Raw genomic sequence first — 18,429 nt, 5'->3', positions numbered from 1 at the left:
AATTAATTGGAACAGTTTCATTTCTCAAGACATGTGACAGTTTACCCGTGGCTGCCCATGTCAAACGAACACGTCTGTTTATTTCGGCAGTTTGATTTTCTTTGCACAATTTGATGCAATGTCCCAAATATACTACATATTCTTCGACGTTGTCAATAATTCGGTCTTCTATATGTACTTGAATATTGTCAGGTGACATGACTTTTGTTTTATTTAAATTCATGGTTAAACCTATTCTTTTCGATTCTTTTTGAAGTTCTGCCAACATCTTCTGTAATTCTATTATATTCTGGCTAAGGAGTACTATATCATCTGCAAAGCGTAAATGGCTCAAATGTTTGCCGTCGATTTTGATGCCTCTCTCGTTCCAGTCTAAAGTTTTAAAAACGTCTTCCAGTGCCAGTTTAAACAGCTTTGGGGAGATGGTGTCCCCTTGTCTTACTCCTCTTTTTATTTGAATTTTGTTTGTTTCTATCTGTTCCGAGATTTTAACGGTGATTGTCGCATTTTCGTATATGTGTTTGAGAAGCTGCTTATATCGAGAGTCGATTCTTGCATTATTCATGGCCTTGAATATAGCCCACAAATCTACGGAGTCAAAAGCTTTTGTTATAGTCAACAAATGCGAGGTGTAGTGGTTCATTGTACTCGTTGCATTTTTCTATTATAGTGCGAACGGATTGTATGTGTTCTATTATGCTATGACCTTTTCGGAAGCCAGCTTGTTCCGAGGGCTGATAGGCATCTAGTTTAGCTGTAAGCCTATTTGTTACTATCTTTGTCAGAAGTTTGTACGGGTGGGGGAGTGAGCTAATAGGTCGATAGTTGTCGATTCTCAACCTATCTCCTTTTTTGTACTGTAAAATCACCTGGGCCTTTTGCCATGCTTGGGGTATCACGTCTTCTGTCTTATATTTATTAAGAAGAATTGTCATTGCTTCTACAGTAGTTCTTCCCCCAAGTTTTATCATTTCAGCTGTAATTTCATCTTCCCCTGGTGCTTTACCATTTTTCATTTGAGACAATGCTAGTTCTACTTCTTCTCTGGTGATGTCAGGAAAATCTTCGGAGCCTACATTGAGAATCGTTACATCAACTCCGATTGCTTGTTCTGGGTTGTCTCCTGTGTACAGTGTGCTGTAGAAATTTTCCATGATATCCATTAAATCTTTACTGTCCTCTTTGATGTTTCCGTTTGCGTCCCTTAGTTGATGTATTTGGAGGCGTTCATCATTGTTACGTGTTTTAGGTACTTTCATGTTTTTGTTGTTTTCGATGGTCGTTGTTATCATTTCTGTGTTGTATTGCCTTAAATCTTCCCTTGTTTTCTTTTTTATCAATCTGTTAATTTCGTTGTACTCGTGAGTCCCTTTCTCCAAGTTTCTTCTCTTCGCCATGAGTTCTCTAGTTTCTTTTTATTTTTGAATTATTTTTCTTGGTAGTGGCACATATCTTTTTAGCTGTCGTTCTAATGTCAGTATTTATTTTGTTTTCTAGGTCGTTTATATTTAAGCTGTTCAGTGCTTCTTTATTAGACAATTTCTTGATGAGTTCAGCTTAGAATTTTTGGCGGTTTTCCTGGATTGTTTTTGATGTGGGAAATGGTTGTATTTTGATTAGCTTATTTCGTTCATTTTTCACGTTTATTTCTATTTTAGCTCTTTATTGGTTAGTACGTAGTCAATCTCGATTTTTGTATTTGAGTTCGGGCTTCTCTATGTCCAACGTCTCTTTTCTGATTTTTTGAAGAAGGAGTTCATACAGCACATACTTTCTTTTTGGAGATAATTGATCAGTCTTTCTCCTCGTTCGTTGGTACAACCGAATTTATTTAATTCAGTCCGAATTTACCCACATATTGATTTCTGTTTCACGCTGGTACTCCTAGTTTAGCATTGAAATCGCCAATAATGTATTTGTAGAGTGCTGTTTCTATTGTCAGCGCGTGTGAAATGTCATCGTAGTATATCTCATCATCGGGTGCAGAGCTTGTAGGGGCATATACTTGAATTATTTGGATGCTATATCTTTTCGATATCTTCAATACTATGTAAATGACTCTACTCGATATGGATTTCATCTTAGTAACTAGTCGCTTTATACTCTTTATACTTTATGAATCATTTGAATGTTATTTACTTATAAAAAATTGTGAAGTCTGATTTTTGAGCGTTTTTCGAAGATTTTCGAGAAATTTTTAAGAAAATGGGGCAGTGATTATTCACAAGGTGTGGATCACCAAATTTAAAGATTGGCGTGTCTATACCTGTTTTAAAAAATGAAGGTACATGGCTTAAAGGAAAATATAAATTAAATTTCCTTATTATTACAGAACTTATTTTATCAGGACCTGCTGCACAATTATTCTTAAGAGAGCTGATGTGTTTTATAAGTTCTTTATCATTCACCGCTGTCAAAAACATAGATGACAAAGCACTATACTGGAGCTTAAATTTATCTGTTGAAGTTTATACTTTTTTACACGTTTTTACTAAAATATTTATTACAGTAATTAGAAATTTTTTTTTATTTGAAAAGGCTCATGTCTGTCATTTTGAATCTGAATGTCATGATTTGTTTTAGATTTATTTTGAACGTAGCTTCCGCAATTGTTTTATAAATTTTCTAAAAATCTGTTGAGTCAGTATTTATTTTATTTTTAAGGTATTCGGGGCTAGTTTTCATAATCAACCTAGTCAGAGTATTTCTATAATTTTTATATAAAATTTTATAGTGCGTATCTCAAAAGTAGTTTCTTTTTCATTGAGTCCCTTATTTTTATCGAGTTTATTTTACCATTCGTTATCCATAGCTTTAGTTTTTAATTTTTTTAAAAGCAATTGCTTTCTGTTCGTTAGAATTTTTTATAATATTTGATACAATCTCAGAAAAGTTACATGCCGCCATCTCTACGTCCGCGATATCGGACACACTCCGCCAAAATCTACTCGATTAATTAAATTTTCAAAAGTATGTAATTTAATGTTTTTAATAGTTCTTGTGAAAGTCTTAGGGTTAAAGTTATTTATATTAGGTTTCTTGTTTATATGAAGAACTATGAGGTAGTGGTCTGTTTTATCAGCATCCATAATATATGGCTCAATATAGTACCTATTCTTAGTGTTGTTTTTAATGAACATGTGATCTATGCATGATTGTGAATTCACACGGGTAAAACCATTTACCATAGATTTAAAACCATATGAATTTAAAAGCGACACATACGTGTTACCATTTATATAATTTTTCTTTAGATTATCAATGTTAATGTCGCCCAAAAATATGTCTATATAATTTTTAGGAATATTCTGTAAGTAGTCCTCAAAATCATTTAGAAAGTGTTGAATGGATGAAGAACCCTCTTACTCTGTAATTACTTTTAATAATGTTAACTTAACTAACATTATTAAAGGTAAAAGACAGTTTAGTAAGAAAAATTCCCGATGTTTGTAATTTTAAATCATTTATTTTAAGCTTATCAGAAAATCTAGTAAAAAGGACATCATTTTGAATAAAATTCCCATGATTATAAAGACCGTTGTAGCCAGGGATAGAAAACATCATTTTGGTAGCGCAGACATAAGAATTTTCAATGTCTTCCAGATTTAAATCTTCATTAAAACCAACAATTTTGAATTGAGGCCTACTCATTTTTATTAATTCGACTATGTAACCAATGTTACTCAACTCGTTGTCGGCATTCTCATTCAGTTTCTTAATGTCTTGCTTTGAGTGGTATTTTATAATTACAGCTCCGTTTGATGTATCACGACTATTTTTTATTCTAACTTTAATATCTGCAGCCTTAACATGTTGATATAATTCTTGGTTGATGGTTTTCGTACTTCGATTTTATTAGGTATGATCAGCAAGCTTGGTATGTTGTTTGGGTCTAGTACTGTTTTTAGTTGGTAATGCTAAGACATTTTACTAATTATTTTGCACAAATTAACCGAAATTTTACTGACTTTAGAAGAAAATTCAAAACAATAACAAAATAGTGTTGTCGCTTAGAATGCGTTAAAAGTTTTTTCAAATTGATTAACCTTTATAACAAGATAATTTCCAAACTAATTGAATAATATTATTTATATAAATTTTATATTTGGAAAAATCTGATGTATAATAGACTTTTTGATACACGATATAACAATATACTACGCATCTTCTCCCTTTCTGTGTACTACGATAACTTTTCAAAACTTATCAAATTTGCCATTCCCTGCTCAATGCTGATAATCATCAAGCGATTAAACAAGTTTGATAAGAGCCTCTTCGAAATTAGCACCGTCATTTTAATTTATATCTGTAGCGTATTCGGAGTCGATAAATTTGAAATCGTAGTTTAATAGAAGAGTTACGTTAATACTTTAATTATGAAGCATTCTTTAATAAAAAGGATCTTTTATTATAAAATAATTTCATCTTCCTAATACACATTTGGCTTTTTCTAAGCTCAGTCGTAATCTCTAAGCTAAGCTGTTGTCAGAATTATTTTACAAGATTCTCTTAAGAGACGTATGTCTGTCAAAAGTTCATTTACACTGCGCGTTACTTGTTCTATTATTAGTTTTGATTATCTCAGTGAAGTATTGGAAAAGTATGTAATAAATCATTGCCAAAAGAAAAAGGTCAAAGAATGAAGCCACTTGAGTCAAGTAAAATTATTTACTCTAATTTCTGCTGTCACTAATAAGTGACACATGATAATAAGTGACACATTATTTTAATTTTAATCCTTTTGCTTCGTGCTCATATAATTCAATGAGTTTAATAAGAGAACTTGCAGGATTTTTCTCTTCCATTTATTTCATTGCCTTTAGCGAAGTCTTTTGTAGCGTTTTAATTTTTTTGGTTTTTTGGTTTTATCATGTAATAATTTAATATTGTATGAATATTACTGATCGCTACATCTAGTGTCTAATTAATGGCATTGTAAAAACAAGAACTCCTAGATGGCGCCAGCTATTTTTTGCGTTGTATTTTAAACAATTTACTGGAATCAAGTTGTTTTTCTCTCTTTCTTTGCCTAACGTAATTTTTCTCGATTTGTCTGTCTTTGTCATTGGTCACGTATGCCATTTTCAAGGATCAACTTTTACGTATTGGCATTTTCGATACCGGGCTGTTGTTGCCATTGTTTTTCCTTTAATTTGAGTACTTTGCCTTTTAGGATTAAATTTATTTCTGTACTCGCTGCAACTTAAAGCTAAGCAAGGCAACATTGTATTGTCAGTTCTTGTAAAACTGGTCCTGCGTGGGATTATCCATCGAAAAGGTACCCAGAAACTGGTTTTCTTTCCAAATGCTGTGCTCTTCAGGTTAACAAGTTCAATTGCTCGAGATTGGGATTCAACCTCATAGTTTCCTTATGGGACACTAACCATGTAATGTGAAAGATTAATTAAATACACTTTATAAAAGACCCGTCAACATCTTGAGTCACAGAACTAAATCTTATGCCGGATCCTAAACCAAGTCTTAAGTGAGATCTTAGTTTTAAGGGCCATCCAAAGACCATTCCGAGCTATCTCAGGTGCTGTTCCCATTTCCCATTGTAAATTAAAGCTTTATCAGGATTTATTGCTTCTTTATGACTTTATTGATTGGACTTTAGTCAGCTCCTGTCCTTGGATCTGCACAATGGGGGACTAGGTCATGGAAGATAAAAGGAACATGTAAGCAATGTCATGATTTCTAATTTTGTGATGATTTCTGAGATTGTTGTTTTGATTTCCGATAACGGGTAATTTTGGTTTTGTTTGGTGAACGTATATGTTTTTTGTAATGTTCTGTATCTGATGATGGCTGTTTACACAGCCGAAATGCCATACATTTACCTAAGTGACCTACATGCATTTTTCTTGGAGATAAAGACTTCCCCATTTTGTAATCTTGATTTCTGAATTGTTTTTGGTATTAGCACATTGGCTAATTTATATCATTTTATCTCCTTAATTTATTAATTATTGTCTAGTATCTAAAGTTCTTTATTGATAATTTACATTTTATTGTAATTTATATATCTACCTAAATAATAATTTATTCAATACCTTTTAATCTCACTATCCTGATATTCATACATTTTTATACAGGGTATTTCAGAACTATGGGATCAAACTTCTAGGGGTTGTTCAGTGCAACAGTAGAATCCATTTGAGTATAGGAACCCATGTCAGGAAATGTGTCACTACGCCACTACGGCCCTAAGACGCGTTTAAATTTAGAAAAAATATTATTTACCTAAATAGGATCTGATGCATTTATTTTTACCTTTTGTATATGATACCATCACAACAATTGTTCAAAATGTCTTCCTCCAACCTCAATACACCGATTTAAACGCCGCACATGATTTCGGCGGACTACACTAAAAATTTGATCCTCGTTTTGAATGATTTCAAATGCTGCTGTTATTCGTCCAATTAAGTCTAGCTCTGATTCTACTGGAGTTTCGTAGACTAAAGACTTTACATGTCCCCACAAGAAAAAATCGAGCGACGTTAAAACGGGTGACCTAAGAGGTCAAGAAACTGCTCCACCTCTGGCAATCCAACGGTGCCCAAACCGCTGAGCCAAATACTCGCGTACTTGTACAGCAAAGTGAGCTGGCGCTCCATCATGCTAAAACCACATTTGCTATCTAACGTTTAGTGGAACATTTTCAAGGAGTTCTGGGAGAACTTCTTCCAAGAAACGCAGATAAATAGGTTCTGTTAACCGTTCCGGTAGAATGTATGGCCCAAATAAATATTCATCAACAATGCCCGCCCATACGTTAACAGACCAACGATTCTGATGTTTTCTTGGAAAAATTGTATAAGGATTTTATTCGTCCCAAACATGGCTATTCCTACTATTAAAAATACCGTCTCTTGTGAAAGAGGCTTCATCGGTCCACAAAACATATCATAAAAAATTTGGTTGTGCAATGATGTGATCCAGAAACCATCAACAAAATTGAACTCTAGGATGATAATCGGCTGCAGCCATACCTTAAACTTTCTGGAACTGGTAAGGATGGAGTTGTTGCTCGTGTAGTACCCGCCAGACAGAAGCGTTACTCGTATTCATATTCTTAGCGACGTCACGTGTGCTATTTGATGGTTCATCGGCAACTCGCTGAAGCACCTCTTCATCAAATTCGACCGTTCTTACGGTTCGAGCAACACTAGTATCATGCATCTTGGTCTTAAACGAGCCTGTCTCAGCGAGCCGCCGATGAACCGCAATAAACTTTTTGTATCCAGGATGCTGTCGTTCGGGATAACGTTCATGATACAACCGCGATGCTGCTCGTGCATTGCAGTTTGTTGCTCCGTATGCCAAATGCATATCCGCCAATTCTTGATTGGTAAAGATTTCCATTAGCAATAAATGATTAAAAATTGTAAGCTTTAAATTTTTAAACATGACATTGAGAATTGAGATTGATAAGCGTTTTAAAATATTTTAAATAATTGTTGTTATGGTATTATGTACAAAAGGTAAAAATAAATGCAGCAGATTCTATTTAGGTAATTAATGTTTTTTATAAATTTTAACGCGTCTTAGGGCCGTGGTGGCGTAGTGACGCATTTCCGGACATGGGTTCCTATACTCAAATAGATTCTTCTGTTGCACTGAACAACCCCCAGAAGTTTGATCCTATAGTTCTGAAACACCCAGTATGTAAGCAACCGCACTGAAAGGTATATTTATTTTTTATTTAATTTAGTACATATTGTACAATGTAATGTGCGGTAGGTTACTGACCTTCGCCAAAGGGTAGTCACATACTAGCGGGTTATTGATTTCTTTTTATGTTTGTAACTTTGGTGCATAGACTTTTGATTTCAGGGGTTGTACTTTTAAGAAGAAACTGTCTTATAATTTTTACAACAATGATTTATTAAGTGAAAGGTTACGCAATGAACATTGACCAGTAATTGCATATTTTTATGATATAGTAGTGTTAATAATTAAGGCTTATTCTGTGTTTTACTATATGTTACCTTTCTTAACACCTTTTTTGTTTGGGTGAGAACCAATTTGCCAGTTAAAGGTTCGTACAACTGCACTTTAAATAAGCCCATTAAACTGGATGTCGCGATTGGTCAATTTTAATAAAAAAAGAAAATCTAAATAAGAGGTGGTTACACTCCTTAAACGCGCATACCTAGCATTAATCCGCTTTCTTTCTTTTTCATTTCTTCATCAGTTCTTACTAACTTTTTTAGCAATATTGTAAATATCTTTGATAGAGGTTTGTATGTACCTCGCTCTATCGTCAACCATTTTTTTGATAATCTTCGGCTATATTAATTATAGAATTCACTCAAAGAATTTAAAATAATAATTTAAGTAGATAAAACTCTAAGAGAGATTTACTCCAAAACTGACATGATATCAATATTACAGATTTTTTTTTTCACAAAAAAATTATTTATAATAATTTTAAGCCAAACACTACAGAAAACTGCAAAGAATAAACATATAATGGCTGCCAAACATTTTTTTAAAATTAAGAAACTACGTTCATATGAAAACTAAATGTACGATTAGTTTACTATTTACTACACGATGAAAGAAACAAATTCATTTAAAATTCAGGTATTTTTTATTTTTTTATTTTTTGAACACATCAGTAAGTATGATCGCTTGAGCATTTTAAAAGTAGAAAATATGGCATCAGCGTTCATTTATTTAAATAGGATACTGTGTACTTATGATCCTTTACAATTCTATGATATATTCTGAATATTTCTTGTATAGCAAACCATATGCCTAAGGTCAGTGGTTTGTGAAATATGACGTAACAGACTAATGACACATACAAATTTGTTCTAGATTTATTGCAACTAATGTTTAATTTGGTGTTCATTTGATTCAATGCGTCTTTTGCAATAAAAATTTTTGTTATAGGGTGTTTCAAGTAAAGACAATGGCGCCAACATTAATTTTTATGTGATTTCTTAGAAAGTAAGTCGACCTTATTATTTTCTATCAGTTTCCAATTTTAGATTCCAGATTTACAATTTATGAAAAAAATTTTTAATAAAATGCATTAAGAAAGAAGGAATTGAAATACTCATGATGGTTTGTTTTGGAGACCGGCTGCATAAGCAACAAAAATGTCTGTAATCTATTTAATGCAGCTCGTCCTGCAATTAATAGATCCACCGTTAGCAAAATTGAATCATAATAAGGGAACATAGTCAGGAAAACTTTTAAAAGTATCTAGAAATATTATGCTGAATGTTATATTAGAAATAGTATACCATGATGCTTAGCACATGTTGGGATTAGTACAATTTCCAGGAATTGGAATTTATCGGCAAGGTCAATGGCAAAAATACTTCGTATAAATAAATATCATTCCTATAAAGTACAATTAATACATAAATTGTTAGAAGATGATTTTAACCGCCGAGTGCAGTTTTGTGAGCAGATTCGTGAGGCTAACAATGACCATCCAAATTTCATTCGAAATATTATTTTGTCTGATAGGCCTTTAAGACGTTAAATAGACTTATAAATACATATTGAACAACTGAAAATTCTTATTAAATTAAACACAAAAATACCACACATAGCGCTTTTATATTAATGTATGGGATTTGTAAATAATCGAATCTTTAAACCTTGAATCCGTTTTTTCGACAAATGATTTGTGGAAAAAGCGGAGAACCCTACTTTTATTAGCGCTGTTTTATTCTGTGATACACATGATGACATATCTAGTAACGAGATATGTAATAATTTCTTAATGCAACTTTTGCTAATAGATGGATTAGGCGCAAAGGACCGATTGAGTGACCACCAAGGTCACCGGATATAACACTATTAAACTTTTTTTTATGGGGCTATTTGAAGTCCAACATTTTTGTAAATAGACCAAATAATGTTGATCATTTGATCATTTAAAGCAAATAATTCGACACGAAATTAGAATAATCGATTCGGCAGTGATTAAAAACATACAATTGGAAGTTATTTAGCGACTTCAATGCATTGAAGTAAATGGAAAACAAATTGAACAAAATATATACAATACTTATTGGAATCAACAATTGCAATAGGTATTGTATAGATTTTTATTTTTTAATGTCGTATGTTTCATTAGTCCTTTACGTCAAATTTAACAAACCTCCGACTTTACGCATATGGTATGCTATTCAGAATATATCGTGAAATTGTAAAATGTCATGATATATAGGGTGTTCCATTTAACTACATTTTGCTTGACGCAACGACAGATAGTTTGATTAACATTATTGATTCCATACGTGGCCCATTTTAAATTGTTCTTTAACAAAAATGTAATCTTTTGCTTCTTATTTGGGACAAAATCTACAAAGATACATCTTGCGAAAGAAATTGGTATATTTATCTAGTTAGTATAGTCGTTAGTCCTACCATAGTTTCTATTTGTTTTGGTATACAATATCTACTTCAAAAGTATTATCACTTATAACTTACAAGAAATAAAGATTGTTTAACTGATATACGTATATTTTCTGTATAAAATAAACTTGCTTACGTGTCGAAAAGTGTGGCCACTGTATGTAGGTAATTTTATTGTTTTTATGGTAACAACTGTAAATACGAATATAAAATTGAGAGTAAAAGAAGAGGTATCTATTTAGAGGTTTATTTCTATAAATCTCGGTGCAATCCGATGCGGCTAAAACTGAATATTTCACATTTGCAATTGATCTCTAGGGCGTCTTGTAATTTTTAAATAAGTTTTTTACTAATAATTTTTTTATAAAACGTATTACAGAACTTGAGATCCCATACTCTGCATCAACAGCATTTTGGGTAGAAGTGTTTTTAGTTGAGTTTTCCTTAAGACTTAAGATACTCGAGAACACTCTTCCATCACTATCTAATTTATCTAACTAAGAAGACGTAGCAATTTCTATTTAGTTTATTCTAAAACTTACCTTGATACTAACGATTTTTTTTGTTTCTTTATTATTCGAGTAAAATCAAATTTTTACCACAAACTCATAGATCTCGCAACTGATCTATAGGTTAATCTTGTTTCAAAATTTAATTAGTAGGTTTGAAACTGGCCAAATAATCGCAAGAGCAAATGTTTTTTACTCAATAATTATTAATGTTAATTTATTAATCCCTATGTTTATAATGTAGACCTTTTCATACAACCTGAAAATATCAAAAATTGTGACTTTAATATAATAAGTTATATAAACACCGCCAAACTAAATTTATTTTTGTTACCTGTCAAACAACCAATGTAAATAGCAGGTGGCCACATAGTTGTGTCAGGCAAGAAGCAGGAGTTTTGACAGGTATCCGAAATAAAATATGTCAAGCGGAGATTATACTAGGGTGTGTTTTCATCAAATAAATCACTTTAGCATTAACCCTTTCTTTACCAGAGCCGTATATATACGACAAGACCTAGGTGGGCTTTTCTTCCCACCGCCGTATATATAAGTTCACCGGCCAAATGTTGGGAATTCCCACTGCCTCATATATGCGACACCTAATTAATTTAAGAGTATTTGTAGACCCACCGCCACATTCATACGTCAGCCTTGAGATGCTTCTAAACCCATTGTCGTATTATTTCGTTCAAATACAAGTGGCACTAGAACGGAAAACAGGCAAATAACACAATGGACATTCGACACACTCCCGAAGCTTCCCCCGAAGCGACTCCGCGAGTGCCCGAATAGGGTGACCTCGACACATAACACACCGCTCGGAAATACTCGATTATGTTGAGATGAGAGAGAGAGACAACAAATCGAAAATCACTTACCAGAATACGTACCGAAAAAACCTTTCGAGACACTGAATTATCGGGGTTGCCAGCGCTATTATTTCACAGGTAATATACTATTTTTTTAGGTGAATGAATAATACCATTCGATAAATCGTTAGAAAAAATAATTAAAGAACAAAACTAATTTCAATAGCTGTCTTATTATTCTTTTTAGTATATGTTTCCTATTTAATGGTTGGGTTGAGTAGTATTGGGCTGGGTTGGGTTGGTTGGGGCTGAGCTGGGTTGGTAGTGATTTTTTTTTATATAAAAAGGCGCTGGGTGCAAAAAGGACCTGTTGGGTTAATAATCATTTTTCATAAGAAAAACTGATTGTGCAAAAAAAAAACGAACAGGGGTAAAATTTTAATATTTTTTATTTTCTTTTTTTGAAATGATTGAAAAATGATTGAGTCTCCGATAACGAATTTATAATAAATACGACATATATTAACTTTTGTAACTGTTTAATTTTTTAAATTCGTACAAAAAAAAACGGCGTTCGATAGGATAGTAAACTGTTACGCCAGGGGTAATTATTTAATATAGTCACTTTTTTTTAAACGATTTAAAAAAAATAAAATTGAAAAAATTAAAATTACACGACAATGGAATAATGATGAATACGACATTCACTATTCTATGTACCTGTCTTTTTTTTTTTACTCTTGAAAATGGGTAGTCGATAAGATAGTAAACTGTTACCGTAATTTGTATACATTCCAGCCCTGACAAAACTCAACAATATGAATGAAAACTTGGCTCAATCTAAATAAGGCTATAATATATGATATTCTCTAAGAACCTGTTTCTTTTCCTACTTATAAATATTATTAACTAAACTCATTGCAATTTTTTACGACACCAATTCAGAAATAATGTTAATCACAAATTGCTTGATAGCAATAAGTGTGTGTATAAGTAAATTAAAAACTGTATAGTCTATTACAGTCCTTTTTGTTATTCAGTATGTTATATTTAAGCTGACACACTATAGTTTATAATCCAAATATCCTCGGGGGCATATGACTTCATCAAAATCATCCAGTTTCTCCAGCATATTATCCTAATAAACACTATCACCACACCTATGCAAGTCAAATGGAACTTTGTTTGCCACAATTTTACACAAAAAAACTTGCACTTTCCCAAGTGATGGTACGTTTTTTTGGCGTCAAATTCCTCTTCACTTCGCAATAAGTATAATGCAGGTATTTAATGTTCTAAGAAGAAGAATCACAGGATAGGAGTCCAAGTAGTAAATTAGACAAAGTTAGTTATAGTGTTTCTTAATCAGTATCAGGAAGTATCATCCCAGGTCCTTTGTAGTTATATCTTAAAAGCTTCAAATATACTAAAGAACTTACAAATGAATAACTTTTGGCAAACTATCGATAAATATAAACTAATTATTGTAAGCACGACTCGAATGTAAACAAAATAATATACCTATACCTAACCCTATTTTGTGTTAGATGATAACACTACAGCTATTTCGAATAAAAATTGGCTGACGTTTAAAAGACCCAACCGATCATACTCGAACGTTTAAAATATTTCGCGGGTATTGTGTCGAATGTCCATTATGTCGAATGACGATTGTGTCGAATGCACCCGTCTCACTAGAACCAGCGTCGCATATATTCGGCCTTAGCGAAAATTAACGAAAATACCCGAAAATGTCTTATCGCATTGTTTGTCATCGATCTGGTAAGGTAATTTGATTTTTAGTCTGTTCCAGTATTGCTCGTAGTAGGTACGGTAGTCAGTAGATATAAAATGGCGTCGAGTGAGCCGAATACATCGCGAAAAAGAAAACACGTTGAAAAAGAAAATAATCATTTTTGCGGCCTTGCAGAGGATGAAATAAATAATATTTTTCTTTGTTTCTGTTGAGGATCCGTACGCTGATAGTTGAAGTAATTATGTATCAACGGAGGCAAGTAGTGATGAGGAAATTGACGAATTGATATACCCCGAAAGACTTAGTGAAAGTGACAATGAAATAATTGAGGAACAGGGCAATAATTTACAGGAAAATAGAGAAATGCGAGAGGTAAAGAACGCTTTACATAACGATTTTTCTATAAAATGGTCTAACCGCAAATTTATTCCTTTAAACCATGACTTTGACGCTTCAAATTCTGGTGCTTGTGTGGAAAATATGACAAATACTTTAACATAATTAGATTATTTTCTTTTATTTTTGAATGATGAAGTGATAGATATGATAATCACTCAAACAAATAAATATGCCTTAGAACAAAAAGAAATAAATAAAAAAATAATTTGGACACCACTTACTAAAGAAGATTTCCTCACTTTTATTGCTGTACTTTTTCTTGCTGCTCGCCATAGAAAAAACAAATTAGTAGAGAATTGGTCCACCGATGAACTACTATACACTCCGATATTTGGAAAAGTGATGTCCAGAAACCGCTTTCAAATAATATTACGCATGCTTTATTTTACAGACAATGGCGAACAAATTAAAGGTGACTTATGCCACAAAGTTCGAGGGATTTTCGACAAAATTAAAACTACGTTTGCCCAGAAATTTGTTCCATTCCAGAACTTGGTGATTGATGAGAGTTTAATGCTTTTTAAAGGACGTCTGTTATTCAAGCAGTTCATACGAACAAAACGACATCATTTTGGCATAAAACTGTTCCTCCTGTGTGATTGTGAGACAGTCTACGTCCTAAATTTTATCATATATATAGGCTCAAAAACCGAAATTGAGTTGTGTCAAGATCTTGGCATATCAGGGTCGGTTGTAACAACATTAATGGAATCTTATTTGAACAAAGGCCATTCCCTCTATACTGACAATTGGTATACCTCACCAGCTCTTTCCACCTATTTATTTAAAAAAAAACAAACATATGTGGTACAGTTAGGAGTACCAGAAAGCAAATGCCGGATCTATCAGGAAGATTGGACAAGGGTCAAACAAAATCCATGTCTAGTGAAAATATTTTAGCTGTCAGATGGAAGGATCGAAGAGACGTTAACATGTTGACAACTTTCCACAGGGATGAAATGACCCAGTTGACTAAAAAAGATAGAAAAACGGGTGAATTTGTAAAAAAACCAGCATGTGTGGTGTAGTATAACCAAAATATGGGAGCAGTTGATAGGACTGATATGATGCTAAGTTCGACAGAATGCGTAAGAAAAACTTTAAAATGGTACAAAAAACTCTTTTTTCACGTTGTGGATCTATGTGTTTTGAACATCTATGCACTATTTCTAACTCAAAATCCAGGAAAGTTACCACTAGCAGATTTTCAATTAAATCTTACTCGGCAACTTCTTGAGAGGTATAATGATTCTAGAATTTAGCATATTATTTTCAACTATTTTTTTTTCAGATATGTTGCACCAAAAACTATGTCAGTAAGGGCTGCACCAAGTCGTCAACGTCTTACGGGGCGTCATTTTCCTGCTATCATACCAAACAACAAAGTTCGAAGATGCATTGTTTGTGCACAATCCAAAATTCGGGAGAAAAAGAAGCGACGAGATTCCAGATATATGTGCAACGAGTGCAACGTGGGATTGTGTGTCGCTCCCTGTTTTGTTGAATACCACACAATGAAGGATTTCTAAAAAAAACGATTAAAAAATTTTCTTAATTATTTTTTAGAATTTTTTGGTAATTTTTTGTAAATTATTTGAAATTTGAAGTCCTTCGTAAAACTTTGTTACGTCAGTGGGCCTCAAGGCATTTTTAAAAATCTGGGAATGAGGCCACTGCAATGACATTTATGACCGGTAAAGAAAGGGTTAATACATAATAGAAAGCTTGGACACCATAGATCAATTTATGAATTTTTTTACGGCTTTTCATAAGATTCATTAGATGCTAGGCTAACAAGTAAAGTAAAATCTAGGAGAGTAGAATCTGCAGCCTGTCATAATAAGATATTAAAAAGAATTTGTTTTTTCTATTTATTTTAACGCGCTTTGGTTTAAACCACATTGAAAAATAAGCCAGTCTTTTTAAAAATGCTATTCTGTTAATTATTAATTAAATACAAAAAGCGTTAACGATAAAATCTAATATAGTGAGTGCCTAATCTTTTCTCCAAAAGCTTTAAATGAATATTCATTCACTTTTTTATTAATTAAAAAGAACGCATTTTTTTAATGTTATAACATTGACCACGGTTCGTTTGACTGCAAAATTATATGTAATAACTTTAGAGAAATTACGTTGCACAGAGTATTTTAATTAAAATTGTTAATAGCCGGCCATACATTAACACTGCTTTTTGCTCCATTTTGGACAACAAAAGTTTTACCGTATGTGAAAGAGAAGGGCAGTGATTTTTAATTGAAAATGTCATTTTCACGGTAATATACTAAACCTTCTTACTTCACGTTAATCACTCAATTATGTTGATTTAAAATTAAATAGATATCGATACCTCAGTTTAATAACGTAACAAGTCAAAAAAACTTAAATTTGAGTTATTACAATCATAATATTCCTAATATAACATTTTACCTATTTTAAAAGTGAAACAACTCATATTTAATACTTTAATTTATAGATGGCGCTCCATAAATCTGAAACAACTCGAAATCGGTCGTTGTCATAGTTCGATAGTATAACAACTCACTTGTTACAGGATTGAATTATGTTAATCCCTATTTCATTGTGACACGTGCATTTCGAATTGTTACAGTGCTCTTAAAAAACATGAGTGAATTTACGCAAAACAAAGTAAATAAAAAGCCCTTTGAGTCTTGTGTTGAGTTGTTGTTACGTTTAGCGAAAACCGATACCAAGACCGAGGAAAATTCAGCGGTAAGTACATTAATTTTATTATTTTTCTTTATTTCGAGATAACCTTACTTTGTGCTTAGTTTTAATAGGCTTTTATAATGTATGCACAACTCACAATTTTGATTTAGGTATTGATTTTCCTTTCAATTCTGTTCACAATGTTTTAGTAAAATGTTTTAGGTAAAAAAAATTATATTGTAGGAACTATTACCGAGACTATCTAGATCTACTGATAATGATACTCTATGCGAAAGTATTATTAATGAGAATAACTTGAGTTTACCAAGCCACTTAGAGAAACATTTTTTTGGCCATGAAGATAATAATTTTAATTACCCGAAGATGATTTACGAGGAGCAAGTAAATATATTGCGGTTAGTTTTTAAATTTAATAAGCTTGTTGCTTTTTTTAGTATTAAGCATAATATTAAATTAATTTAGGAACTATCATTGTTGCCGGTAGATAACTGCCTAAATTTTGATAATGCGCACAGTACTTTTAAAAAAAATAAACCTAGTACATCTGGCCTTAATAGACAACTAAAAAAGACATTGACTGAGAACTGGTCAAATAAATATATAGAAAAAAATAAAGTGAGTTCATAACTTTAAATAAGTGATATTTTCTTTAATCAAGAATTGTGTTTTAGGATTCTGACAGCTTTGATGAAGATAATGACGACAGTATTGCAGACAAAGATTACCAACCATCATCATCCGGGTTATCTGATTCTGCAGATAATAATATCCTTTAAACACGTCATAGTTCTGAAGATACCGAAAACAGCAACTATGAAAACCAAAATTTGTCTTCAACCCTTAAAAAGAGAAAAAAGTTAACCAGAAAAAGAGTAAGGGACCCTAACAGTTGAGAAAAAAATATCAAAAAAATAAAAAGGAATTTAGGAGAAGAATACATAAATGCGTCAAAAAAGAAAATGGAAAAAAGAATAATGCGAGAGTCGTGCAATGAAAAGTGCAGAATTAGATGCCCAACTAAAATATCGGAAGATCAACGCAGAAACATTTTTAATGCTTACTGGAAATTGGGGTCAATAGACAGACAAAGAGGCTTTATCAATGCCCATATTTCTGAAATTACTCCAACTTATAGAAACAAAAAGGAAGGTAGTAATAGATCCAAAAATCTTAAGTGCACCTTACAGACTGAGGATAAGGTATATCAAGTATGTAAAACATTCTTCAAAAGTACATTAGGTATCAATAATCGGACTATTTTTACAACAACTAAAAAAAAAAGATGAGCAAAGTTGTCTGTTACTTGATCAACGAGGAAAACATGGGAAGCAAAGAAGGATTAAAGAAGAAATCATTCAAGGAATACGAGACCACATTAAGTAATTTCCTAAAAAAACATCGCATTATTGCCGGGAACGAACCAACAAAGAATACCTGGATGGTAGCTTAAACATTGCTACTATGTATCGCCTTTATGTGGAACGTTGCAAATCGAATAATAAAGATGCCGCAAAGTTGTCTATGTATTCAAATATATTAAATAGAGAAACAAATATTGCTTTCCACGTTCCAAAAAAAGATCAATGTGGTCTATGTGCTACCTATATAAATGGAAATGAAGAACGAAAAACTGAATTAAAAAACAATTACGAAAATCATTTAAGGGAGAAAGAACTACGCAGAGAGGAAAAAACTAAAGACGCTGTAACAGCTGATGAAAATACCCAAGTATTGTGTTTTGATCTTCAGGTAGTACTTACTACACCTTGTGGTGAAATAAGTACTTTCATACTGAAATAAGTATAAACGAATCGCGAAGAGAGGAGCAAATGAAATTGGGAGTTGTATTTATAATTTTTTTAGAAGTGACGCCTGC

At 32.5% G+C, this 18,429-nt stretch overlaps 1 long non-coding RNA gene across 1 annotated transcript; it reads left to right on the top strand.

Moving 5' to 3' along the window:
• The first annotated feature begins 13,987 nt into the window (after positions 1-13,987).
• LOC126734139 (uncharacterized) lies at positions 13,988-15,420 on the top strand. Its single transcript, XR_007659991.1, has 2 exons — positions 13,988-15,102; positions 15,154-15,420. It is a non-coding gene; the product is annotated as an uncharacterized LOC126734139 (long non-coding RNA).
• The last annotated feature ends 3,009 nt before the right edge of the window (positions 15,421-18,429 follow it).

Source organism: Anthonomus grandis, chromosome 3, assembly GCF_022605725.1.
Source record: "Anthonomus grandis grandis chromosome 3, icAntGran1.3, whole genome shotgun sequence".
In the NCBI taxonomy this organism is placed as follows: domain Eukaryota; kingdom Metazoa; phylum Arthropoda; class Insecta; order Coleoptera; family Curculionidae; genus Anthonomus; species Anthonomus grandis.
Note: the sequence above shows the minus strand (reverse complement) of the source record. Positions and strands in the feature narration are given on the sequence as shown.